Raw genomic sequence first — 12,877 nt, forward strand, 5'->3', positions numbered from 1 at the left:
GGGCGGATGGTCCTAAGATGTTTAAATGCATTAATGAAGTCATTGATGTCCAATGTGCATGTGCAGAGGGATTGTAATGAATGTTAATGAGGTCATTGCTATATAGTGCGCATGCATGAGATTGCCTTTATAAACCAACAGCAAATAAAGAAAGCTCGCCATTTTGTCTGAGCGAGCAGATGGTCACCTTTATTTAAAACACAATTTCAATAAGCGTGCTTGTTCTCCACGACATCACTTTTCCATGAGACCTTTAAGGCAACAAAATGTATCTTATAATAACCTGTTGCCTATCTCATATAACTTATTGAATATTGTACTAAAAATGAAAAACCGAATGGTTGTATTGGTACTTAAAGTTTGGTTTTCTACTCAATGAATATCGCTTTTGTACCATTTGTCAAGTCAGAAAAATTATAAGTTAAACTGTCACAAATCAAGACCACTTGTATACACATCCCTTCATAAGCTGCTTGTAACTTTCCAAATCCACATTCTGCACTTCTGCATACCCCATCACACAACCATTCCCCACTGCCAACTCAAATCTTTAAACCTTTGTACTTTGCTCCCCCTTGCTAGAACGGTCCTCTCTGTCACTTTTATCTTCTACATGTTCATCTTCCAAGTCTAGGGTTTCAGTTACCCTATGTACAATTACCTTTTCCCCTAATCTACAATGCAGTACATTAATACATTGTACTCTAATTGACTGATAAGTTTCATGAGGACAGAAATTCCTTACTTGTGTTTTTAACCCCAGCACCCAGTCCACTGCCAAGCACTTAACTGCTACTCTCACTAGATGTGTGTCTCTATTTTTGGTTCTCTATTTTTTTAATTAATTTCTTGATTAGCTGGACTCCATTTGATGATAGCTTAGGGGTTTCTTCTTTTTTATTTAAGAAGAATGTTTAAATATGTATTCCCTAAATCCTTTATATTTGAATGATACCAAGGGTGAATGAAGATAATATTTTGTCTAAGAATGTGGTAGGAATCTCTTATTTATTTCAGGACTAAATGTTTCTATAAAAAGTCTGATGCAAACAGAATGAATTTTCCCCTTTTGGGTGGGGGAATGTCAATGATCCTTTATTGAAACATTTTCTGTTGTACTTTTTAACTAGCTGGGCATTCCACAGCACCACTGCTGATGTCATTTATGATGTCATGAGACATTGCAGCCCACCTACTAGGCAGTCCCCAGGATCTCTTTAATGGTTCCAGGAAGTTCTCTGGCTTAAGATTGGTGCTGTATCTGTCTGGCAATGTTGACAATCTCATGGAAAGTGATATTTCCATTGTGTTTAATGTTTTTCTGTTTCTTTCTGTCTCTCGGTGGTTCCTTGAGGGGTTTGATGATGAGGGCAGAGGCAGAAGGTACCACTTCAATTTGGGCCTGTCTGTTCTGGATAGTCAGTTTCACTGTAATCCTCAGACCCTTCCATCACTGGTTGCCTTAGCGATGTCATCACCAATTGTTTTTGGAAACAAACCCAAAGGGCCCATCTTGGGGGCCAGGGCAGATGTGGCACTGACTTTACCAGTGCACCTCAGGTACACAATTTTATCTCACTGGGGTCAAACTTGGTCAGCGTGGTGGAGGCGGCAGGTGTTAGATGAACCCAAATTTGGGATGACTGAAGAAAGTTGTACCTTAGCCTCCTCCAAACTGAAATGAATTTTCCCCTTTTTAAGTAACTTGCTTGTTTTGCTTTATGTCTAAAGGATTCTATTTTGTGGCTTGGCATCTCTGGCTCAAGTGGCTAAGGCGCAAGCCACATACACCTAAGGTGGCGGGTTCAAATCTAGCCCAGGCCCACCAAACAACAATGACAGCTGCAACCAAAAAATAGCCAGGTGTTGTGGCAGGCGGCTGTGGTCCCAGCTACTTGGGAGGCTGAAGCAGGAGACTTTCTTGAGCCCAGGAGTTGGAGGTTGCTGTGAGCTGTGATGCCACAGCACTCTACCCAGGGGGACAGCTTGAGGCTCTGTCTCAAAAAAAAAAAAAAAAGAATTCTATTTTGTTCTTAAAACTGTGAAGTTCAATAACAAATAGGGCATTTTTCAATGTTGATAATTTGATATCAATTTTTCCTATTAGATGTGTATACTTTCTTACTTAAAAAAATTTTCAATTATTAGATCTCTGAATACTTTTTCACACCATCTATTGTCTACTTTGGAGATGCCGATTGTTTTTCAATCATCCACGTCTACCTGCCTCTTCCTGACTGCTTTCATTTGCATCTTCACATTCACTGCAATCTTATGCCTTGCTTCTATCTCATTAGTTAGTGTGAATTTAACTATGAATTTAACTGGGTATTCTGCTCCTTATTTTTTATTGTTTTTATTAGTTTTGCTTTTTTTTTTTTTTTTGAGACAGCCTCATTCTGTTGTCCAGGGTAGAGCACCATGGCATCATCATAACTCACATCACCCTCAAACTCTTGATCTCAAGAGATCCTCTTGCCTCAGCCTCCCAAGTAGCTGGGCCTACAAGTGTCAGCCACACTGCCTGGCTAATTTTTTTCTACTTTTGTTTTTAGTGAGACTGGGTCTCACTCTTGCTCAAGCTGGTCTTAAACTCCTGAGCTCAAGCAATTTTCCCACCTCAGCCTCCCAAAGTGCTAAGAATCCAGGCAAGAGCCACCATGCCTGGCCTATTTATTGGATTTTAAAATGCTGCTTTACATCTGTTTCCTTGACCTTGCACTTGCCTTTTTATTTCATTCTGTTGTCTTATATTCTTGTCTTTAAGTTTCCATTTTATTGTTTTTGTATTTGTATACAATTCTTTCCACAGCAAGAACTCACCCACTCACAGAGAAATAGTTTCTGTTACCTAAATTACAATTTCTTACACATGGCCTTCTCATCCGTTTTTCACATGGATGTCTCTCTCATTATCTATCTCTGTCTACCTCTTTGTTTTTCTCTGTAGTGCATTTGCAGTTTTTATGTCATTTCTTTTCATCTTGTACAAGCTTAAGATAGTTGTTGACATTGTACAGACATTCTTTGCTCTAATATAGTGTGATTTGTAATCATTTTCAACACTTTATACATAGTCTTTCTTACAGGGCACACCAGTAGATTTAACCCTGCTAATGCCTAAAAGAAAAAAATAATAAATAATACTTCTAAACATGACGTTGTGCTAAATGCTTTAAATTGTTTTACTATAACTGATTTATACTGGACACTAAGAATAGGCTCTGAGACAAACTGTGTAGATTTAAGCCGGTGCATCTTTGGCTAATAAATAAGCCTGTTTTCCAATCTCTAAAATGAGACTAATAAAAACACATAATCTCATTGATGGGGAAGTAAATGAAACAAAGTATGAAAAGCAGATATGAGGCACTTAGTATTTGTCAAATGAATGAATGAATATATCCTCCAAATAAAACTTTAAAGCATCACAATATATTTTCAGTTGCATTTTGAATAACTTGTTTCTAAATTTGGCTAAATTTGTGAATCAGTGCCTTTATCATTTTTTGATACAAGTGCAGCTGTCTCATGCAAAGATGTAAGTTTTAAATAGCAGCATTTTTTTAGCTTTACGCCACTGCAAAATTGAAAGAGGATGCTTGCCATCTAGTGGAAACCTGTTAAATTCCCTCGGCCCTTCTGAGTCCTGGTGAACTCTCGAATTAAAGTAAATTCTATAACATCTTTGTGAGAAACTTCCTGCACATACTTTTTCTGTGCACGTTTATAGGGAGAAAATGATCCGTGGTAGAGCAAAATAAGAATAACAACAATAATCAGCTTGAATTATCCGCTGATCAAACCGGATCTGCTTTACAAGATATATATCAAGAATTTTTAAATCTGGCTTGAAAGAAAATTCCAGAAAACAATTAACAATAAAAAAGACACAAACGTGTTTAAGGAGATGTGAGAATTTCCTCCACAGTGCCATGTAGAAACCCCAGGAATCTAAGCAGGCTCACGCTCCCAGGTTCCTTTCTAGGTTTAAGGCCCAGTTTCTTTGTATGCGTAAGTCATCTCCTTTCCTTCTCCCTGCATTTATCTTGTTATAAATAAAAGTATGACCAGAAAATTCCAACCTACTTCATCTTGCCAAAAGTATTTCCTTTTACCACCAAAAAACACCCTAAACAATGTTCTTTTTCCTAACAGACTATCACATTCAATAAGGATTTCTAGATTTGAGTTTAATATTATTTCTTTAATCACCACAGAGATAAAACCCAGTGAAGTCTTATGAAACTAGAAACTACTCCAGATCTCAAGAAACAAATTACATTGTCAGGGTCACGAGCTATGGCAATGATGTATAGTTCTCTGGTCAAAAAGGTAACTAATCTACAAGTTGAATAAGGTCCGCTCTCTAAAATGGAGGAAACTTGACAAAGTTATGGGTGATAATTCTTAAAAGAGGCAAGTAAGTGGATTCCATAAAGTTATTTGAAAGGTTAATGGTTTTAAAATATAATGAGGAAAGAGCTAAGGTTAAGAGGGGAAAAATGTGCTAGTGAGACTAGGAGGAAACGGATTTGTGCAAAAGATATAGTAGACCATAGTTCCCGGAATCCTCTGTCTTTTGAGGCAACTTTTAAGTTAGGCTACTTTTGACCTTCATTTACATACTGAATTGGTCCATTCATAAACCATAAAGGCTGAGTTTTTCCTTTATCCTTCAGGCAGGATCCTCCATAGAACCACAGGCATGAGCTGAGAGCGGCATGCTGATAAAACAGTGAGATAGGTGCCATGAGGGTCCCTGATACCTACTCATGACACTTGTTGGTGCAGCCCCTCCATCTTGCGATGTAGTTTTCCCGGGCCTGTCTGACCTTATTATTCGGTATGTCTGACACGGCCAGCTAATGGTAAGAATTTCTGTATACCCAGTCACTTGATGCTCCATGCCTAGGCATCATTTTTTACCAGCACATAAAAAGGCATATAATTCCCCACTGAAATTGCAAGGCCTTACTCCACAGTCTAAGGGGCGAACAGTATGATGTGCCCACTGGAATTTGTCACAAACTCCACACAGTTTCTTGTCTTCGCACTAACACACTGAATATCATAGATTCTGCCAAATTTTATGACCCACGCAGCAGAGCTGCTTGCACCACAGCCTAGACATGTTGCTGAGCTCTTTCCTACTCTGGATCCAATTTAAAGTTGGCAGCTTTTTATGTCACCCAGTATATGGGCTGGAGAAGTATCTGTAGCACAGAATTATGCTTCCTCCACAGCTTGAGAGGTCCACAAAGTGTTGTGATTCTTTTTATTTATAGGAAGTACAAAATGCAGTAATTTGTCATTAACTTTGAAGGAGATATACAAGCATACCCCTGCTCAACAAACCTATAAAATATTTGTAGATGTGGCAAACACTTAAATCTTTATAGACATTATCTCCCATACTCTAGAGCACATGTCTTACCAATACCTGTACTGTACTAGCCATCTCTTGGAAAGCCAACTGAATCAACATGTCATCAAAGTATTATAATTAATCAGGTAGTGCCAAATGTCAACATAGTACAGATATCTTCACCCTATATTATGACAGAAGATATGAGAGTTAAAATACCCCTGGAACAAACCTATAAATGAAATTATTGTCCATCCCATATGAAGATGAACTGTTCCTTATTCTCTTACCCAATTGAATCAGAAAATAACACATCAATGGCCACATATCACATACATGAGACCAAATCAATCTGCTCTAGCAAAGATTACTCATCAGGCACCATGAAAAAATCAGGGGTAGTATTTAGCTGAGTTTCTGTTAGTCTACAGTCATTCTCCAAGATCCAGTGGATTTTCAAAGGGTCAGGTAAATTAAACGGAGATATTAATAGGGACTACCATTTCAGCATTCAGCCAGAAGTTGACAAATTTTTTCTATAAAAGGCAAGATAGTAAATATTTTTGGCTTTGTGAGCCATGCAGTCTCTGTGGCAACAACTCAACTCTGCCATTATAGAACAAAAGCAGCCACAGACAATACATCAATGAATGGGGCATGGCTATGCTCCAAAAACATCATATTTACAAAACAAATAACCATCCAATCTTGTTACCTGTACATACCCACTCTTTCCTCTGTAAGCCTCAGGTGTCTAACACTTTTTACCCAAGTGCATTCTCCTCTACTAATTTATCCTCCCAGTTCACTAAGGGTAAAAGCTTATAATAAAACACCACCTTTTTCCAGGAGCAGTTTGGCTTCCTTATTGTTTGGTAGATAAAGAATGATTCAGTTCTAAAAGGCCATCTTATCAACTCCTTTTTAGCCTACACCTGGTGCCTGGCAGGTAACTAAACCATACTGTCAGCAGTTTGGGTTCTCTAGGAGCAGATGAGGATGCAGAGTTTGATGTATAAAATTAGGGATCAACTCCTATGAAAGAAAAGAGGAGAAAGCAGGATAGGCCAGAGAGAGAAATGGAAGTATAGATACAGGCCCAACAAAGCCTCAGCCAACATGGCAGGAAGCTCTGGAGTAAGGGCCACCCACTGAAGTGTACTGAGCTGGGCCCAAGTGTCCAGGCCTTCATACCTTTGCTTCGCTCAGTCATTGGATGCAAGCTTTCCAGAAAGGATGTGATCTCAGGTACAGTGGTTCTCTGAAGTTGTGGCAGACACTGGAAGAGTCTTGACAGGTTAAACAAGCTGGATAATGGCCCCCAAATATGTCTACATCCTAATTCCTGGAACCTACAAATGTTACCCTACACAACAAAAGACTCTGCAGATATGCCTAAGTTAAAAATTCCAGAAAGGGGGAATATTTTGGATTAGTGGGGATGAGGAGTCAGAGGAGAGGACAGGGTGATGATGCAAGCACAGACTGGAGAGATGTGCTTTGAAGATGGAGGGAAAGGGAGGAGGTGGAACAAGATGGCAATCTAGAGTATGTGACCAGATTTTAACATTGGCAAAGCGGGACACCATTGACTGGGCCTGACAACAATGCAAACTTTGATAAGCAGTTCTCGATAATCAGTTCTCAACAATTACTTGTTATTATTAAATTTTAACATTATAAAATTAACAAAAATAATATAAAACTCATATCCTAGTGAAACAGCCACATGGCACCCAAAAACTCTATATTCCCTTCCTGTTCTCTCGTGTTCCCTAGCTTGTCGGGCATTCTTCCCAAAAATAGGGACTTTTTAAAAATGACACAGGACGCAGGAAAAATTGTTAAAAATTGGGACTGTCCCGCCAAAAGCTGGACATCTGGTCACCTTAATCTAGAGACATCTCCTTTGCAGCCACTGGAGGTGAGATAGGAGAGAAAGGACTCCAGCCACCTGTGGCTGGGATGCCCTGCCCAGGAGGCATCGCTTCGGGGGATTAGGGAGGTGGTGGAAGACTCCAGGGGCCAATTAAGAGGTCAGGAGCAGTAGAGAAGCCGCACAGAGTACAAACAATCCCATCTACTGGGCAAGAGACACAAACAGATTCTTCTCAAAGAAAGATCGATTAAGGGCTAACAAACATTTGGAAAATGCTTATAATCCCTAATCATTAGAGAAATACAAATCAAAACCACCCTGAGATGTCACCTAACCCCAGTAAATACAGCCCACATCACAAAGTCTCAAAGCTGCAGAAGCTGGCATGGATGTGGAATGAAGGGAACACTTCTACCCCACTGGTGAGATTGCAAACTAATACAACCTTTATGGAAAGAAGTATGGAGAATCTTCAAAGAACTAAAAGTTGACCTTCCATTTGATCCTGCAATCTCATTACTAGGTATCTACCCAGAAGAACAAAAATCACTTTACCACAAAGACATTTGCACCAGAATGTTTACTGCAGCTCAATTCATAACTGCCAAGTCATGGAATGTTATTTTTGAGAAAATTGGCAAAGCTGATTGGGGTCTGGAGATGAAATGGAAGTAATGTATCATTGTGAATTTCCTGATTTTCATGGTTATTTTGTAGTTATGTAGAACAATGTCCTTTTTTGTAGGAAATATACACAAACCTATTAGGGGAAGAACCAATCAAATAGTTGTTTTAAAGTAAGGTACTGTACTATACTTGCAACTTTTCTATAAACTTGAGATTATTTTAAAATAAAAAAGGAGTGAGAGCTCCAGGGGATCCCAGATAAGCAAGCCTGAAATAAAGCAAGAAAAACAAATTAAAGTTCTTTACTATAATTAAATAATAAAATTTTCATTTTTCTGCTTTCCACTTTTTTACATTTCTTTGTGATAAATCTTCCCATATTCTGCCAGGAGTACTTATGCACCTTGAGAACATTTAAGTGTATGACAGCAATAATGCAAATTAAAGGAAAAATTAATATTCAGCTTCTGGGAATCAAAATAGGATTTTGAAGCAAGTATTGAAAGCCAGGCTTAATATTTTCTTTTCTTTTCTCTTTTTTTTTTTTTTTTTCTTAGAGACAGAGTCTCACCATCTCACCCTTGGTAGAGTGCTATAGCATCACAGCTCACAGCAACCTCAAACTCTCAGACTTATGTGACTCTCTTGCCTCAGCCTCCCAAGTAGCTGGGACTACAAGCACCTGCCTCAACGCCCAGCTGTTTTCTTGTTGCAGTTGTCACTGTTGTTTAGCTGGCACAGGCTGGGCTCAAACTCTCCAGCCTCAGTACATGTGGCCAGTACTGTGACCACTGTGCTTCAGGCCCTGAGGCAGGCTTAATATTTTCTAAACTGGATTACTCCCAGAACATGAGGACAAGCTTAGGCAGTTTTCCTCCACCTTTTTATCATCAGGGTCTGATTTCATGGAAGACAATTTTTCCATGTGGAAAATGGAAAGGTGAAGGTGGGGGAAATGGTTTCAAGATGATTCAAGCACATGACCATTACATTCATTGTGTACTTTATCTCAATTATTATTACACTGTAATATATAATGAAATAACTACACAACTCACCATAAAGCAGAATCAGTATAACCCTGAGCTTGTTTTCCCATCTAGTTAGGCAGTCCCAGCACTAGCACCACAGGCTCAGCTCCACCTCTGATCATCAGGCATTAGACTCTCATAGGAGCCACAACCTAGGTCCCTAGCATGCACAGTTTATAGTAGGGTTCGCTCTCATCTCACTGATGATGAGACAGGAGTTGGAGCTCAGGCGGTGATGCGAGTGACGGGGAGCTGCTGTAAATACAGATGAAGCTTCACTTGCCATTTGTGCACCTTCTTCTGTGCTGCCTGGTTCCCAACAGGCCACAGATTGGTACCAGTCTGCAGCCCTGGGAGGACTTAAAATAGTGCAGAGAGAATGCACTCCTTTTGAATAAAATAGTCAGGCCCTGAAACTTGCTACAAACAACACAGAATAGCAGTTTTCAGAGTGTGGTCCAGACACCCCCAGAGGAACCTCAAGATCCTCTCAGAGTGTATAAGGTCAAAACTGTTTCCATAATACAGTCCACCAAAACATTACCTGCTTTTTTCACTCTCATTCTCTCTTGAGTATAGAGCAAAGTTTTCCAAGGGCTACATGATGTGTGAAACTGCAATAAATTGACTGCAAAAGCACATATGAGTTTCTATTACTTAGACACCAAAAGGAAATGCAAAAACATAAAATAATGCCACTTTTCCCATTAATTATATTTTATACTGAAAAATAAAGGTTATATTTCATAAAATATTCATATAACATTTATTGTAATTAATGAATAAATGTTTAATTTGTTTTAATTTCTAATATGAGAAATATTAATAAATAGAATTTTTAAGAGTATAAAGAGGTCATGAAACCAAGAAATTTGAGAATCACCAACATAGACATAGGAAGTTACAGAAGGAAGAAAGAAGATGAAGTCAGAGCCCAGAAGTCAGACACTGGATTCTCACATCTCTGCCTCCCGACGTCCCTGCTCCTCTGTACAAACCTTCCGTGAGTCTGGAGACATATACATAGTATGGGAAACTCAAGAATATTGAGACTAACATACACTAAAAGGCTAAATCAAGAATTTTTGCATAATTTGTACTAGGGACCACCTCTGGAAGTCTCATGAGACTTGGGGACCTTAAGAATATATTATTCATAAATTAAAATACACAAAACTCAAAAACAACATGTTTGAGATACATGTTTTTCTATCTATACACCCAGAAGTCCTGTTCATGACCACTTCCAACATGGCACAAGGGAATGTTGCAGCAGCATGCACAGGTGACTGTGGGTAAGTGAGGCCAGAGCAGCACCCCTGGTTCCCTGAAGCCGGCCTCCATATGCGTAGGGCTCACATACGCCCCAATGATTGGGAATAGAAAGCTGAGATACTGGGGATAGGAAAAAAAGAGGCCATGGTGTGGGGGTACTTCAAGACACCCCTAAAATGACTTGGACCATGTACTCTCCCCTGCTGGAGGACAATAATAATGTAGAGAACTATGCATGTATGAAGACTGGAAATATATGGAAATCTCCTGCACCTTCCTCTCAATTTTTCTATGAACCTAAAACTTCTCTGAAATCTCTAAGCCTATTTTTTTAATGGTTAGCTATACTCCTATTGCACAGCCTGAGTCTGTCTAGACATTAGACTCACAAGACCAGAAGCAATCTCACTTGGAACAAATTTACTCAGAAGGATGCAAGGTCAGGAAGCATAGCATGTCAGCAGGGCAACATCAGGCATTTACCTTACTTAGGAGCCTTCAAAGCAACCTACCAGTCCAGAAGCTTGTCTTCATCAGCCATGGCCACATGGAAGAAAATGAGACCATTTGGGTTAGAAGCCCCATGTCTTGAAAAAATGCTCCTCATCCTTAATCATCAGAGAAATGCAAATCAAAACAACTTTGAGATATCACCTAACTCCAATAAGATTAGCCCACATCACAAAATCCCCAAACCAGAGATGCTGGCATGGATGTGGAGAAAAGGGAACAGTTCTACACCACTGGTGGGAATGAAAACTAATACATTCCTTTTGGTTACCTCCTTCATGTTTACATGGCTGGAACAGGAAAACGTTCTTCTTAGCAAAGTATCTCAAGAATGGAAGAAAAAGTATCCAAAGTACACAGCCCTATTTTGAAACTAATTTATAGCTTCCATAGGAATGTTATAACCTAATTACAGCCTTAGAATATGGGGAGGGACAAGGGGGAAGGAAGGGGGAGTGGATGGGTGGAGGGAGGGTGATTGGAGGGGTCACTTCTATGGTTTATCCTACAAGGGTACAAGTGAACCTTTCTAAAAGCAGAGTATGAATGTCTTAACTCAATAACTAAGAAAATGACATGAAGGCTACGTTAACCAGTTTGATGAGAGTATTTCAAAATGTATATGAAAACCCCACACTGTACCCCATGATTGCATTAATGTACACAGCTATGATTTAATAAAAAAATCTAAAAAAAAAAAAAAAGGCATCTGGATAATACTTAGAGAACTAAAAATAGACCTGCCATTCAATCCTACAATTCCTCTACTAGAATACCAAATATCACATTGTAACAAAGATATATGTACCAGAATGTTTATTGCAGCCCAATTCATACTTGCTAAGTCATGGAAGAAGCTCAATGACCCATGAATGAATCAATAAATTGCAGTATATGTATACCACGGAATATTATGCAGCCTTAAAGAAATATGGAAACTTCACCTCTCACATCTTTATATGGATGGAGCTGGAACATATTCTTCTTAGCAAAGTATCTCAAGAATGGAAGAAAAAGTATCCAATGTACTCAGTCTTACTATGAAAGCTATAAGCCAACTATAGCCCAAGAAGAAGGGGAAGGGAGGGGAAGGGAGTGGGCAGGATGGGTGGAGAGAGAGTAATTGGTGGGACCACACCTACACACCTACGCTGCAACTTACAAGGGTACATGTGAAATTTACTAGGTGTAGAATATAAATGTCTTAACACAATAACTAAGAAAATGCCGTGAAGGCTATGTTAGCCAGTTTGATGAAAACATTTCAAATTGTTTTGACATAAAACCAGTACATTGTACCCCATGATTACATTAACGTACACAGCTATGATTTAATTAAAAAAAAAAAAAGAAGTCCCATGTCTCATATATGAACCAATATTTGTGGGCACAGCTTCCAGGTTCCCACAAAAGACACAGAGGTATTTGGGGGAGTCCAGTGTTGGCCCATACCAGGAACTTAATAGTTCTTCACAAACTTTCTACACCATGTAAATTCATCTACAGTCATTTTTATTATAAAAAACATTGCCAATTAAACGTTGGCATTCTACCTTTTTCAGTTTCCAAGGGAGATACAATTAGAAGGTTGACCCAAGTTCAAATTTGTCCACATCAAAAAAAAAGGGAAAAAAATTTTCACATCAAGACCAAAAACTAAGATTGACAGACATTTCAATGCTCAAACCGGAGAGAAATCGTACTTGCTTTAAGTCATGTGGAACTTTTCTGTGCAAACCACTTCAACTTTGCTTCACGAAACAGAGACTGACTGAAAAGGAGTAAGAAGATAGTGTCTACTTCACTCTACCTGTTTCTAAATTCAGGGATATGGTGTCTCTACCAACCAGAAATTTAGAAAGCTATTCCTCTTTTCAAAATGGGCCAATCCTGGTACACCTCTTGGGTGCAAGACACAACTACTAACAAATGCAAATATCGTAACCTAGTTGTTTGTACACTCACAAGAACCATAAATTAAACAAAATAGAAAATAATTAAGCTATTGGGACTGATCAAACTAAAGAGCTTCTGCACAGCCAAGAACACAGTAAGTAAGGCAAGCAGACAGCCCTCAGAATGGGAGAAGATTTTCACAGGTTATGTCTCCGACAAAGGTTTAATAACCAGAATCCATAGAGAACTTAAACGTATTAGCAAGAAGAAAACGAGTGATCCCATCTCAGG

At 39.0% G+C, this 12,877-nt stretch overlaps 1 pseudogene; it reads right to left on the minus strand.

The window, feature by feature from the left end:
• Positions 1–1,122: 1,122 nt before the first annotated feature.
• LOC100961644 lies at positions 1,123–10,721 on the minus strand (annotated as a pseudogene).
• Between the last annotated feature and the right edge of the window lie 2,156 nt (positions 10,722–12,877).

This window comes from Otolemur garnettii, unplaced genomic scaffold (genome assembly GCF_000181295.1).
Source record: "Otolemur garnettii isolate 467f Iridium unplaced genomic scaffold, OtoGar3 scaffold00054, whole genome shotgun sequence".
Lineage (NCBI taxonomy): Eukaryota > Metazoa > Chordata > Mammalia > Primates > Galagidae > Otolemur > Otolemur garnettii.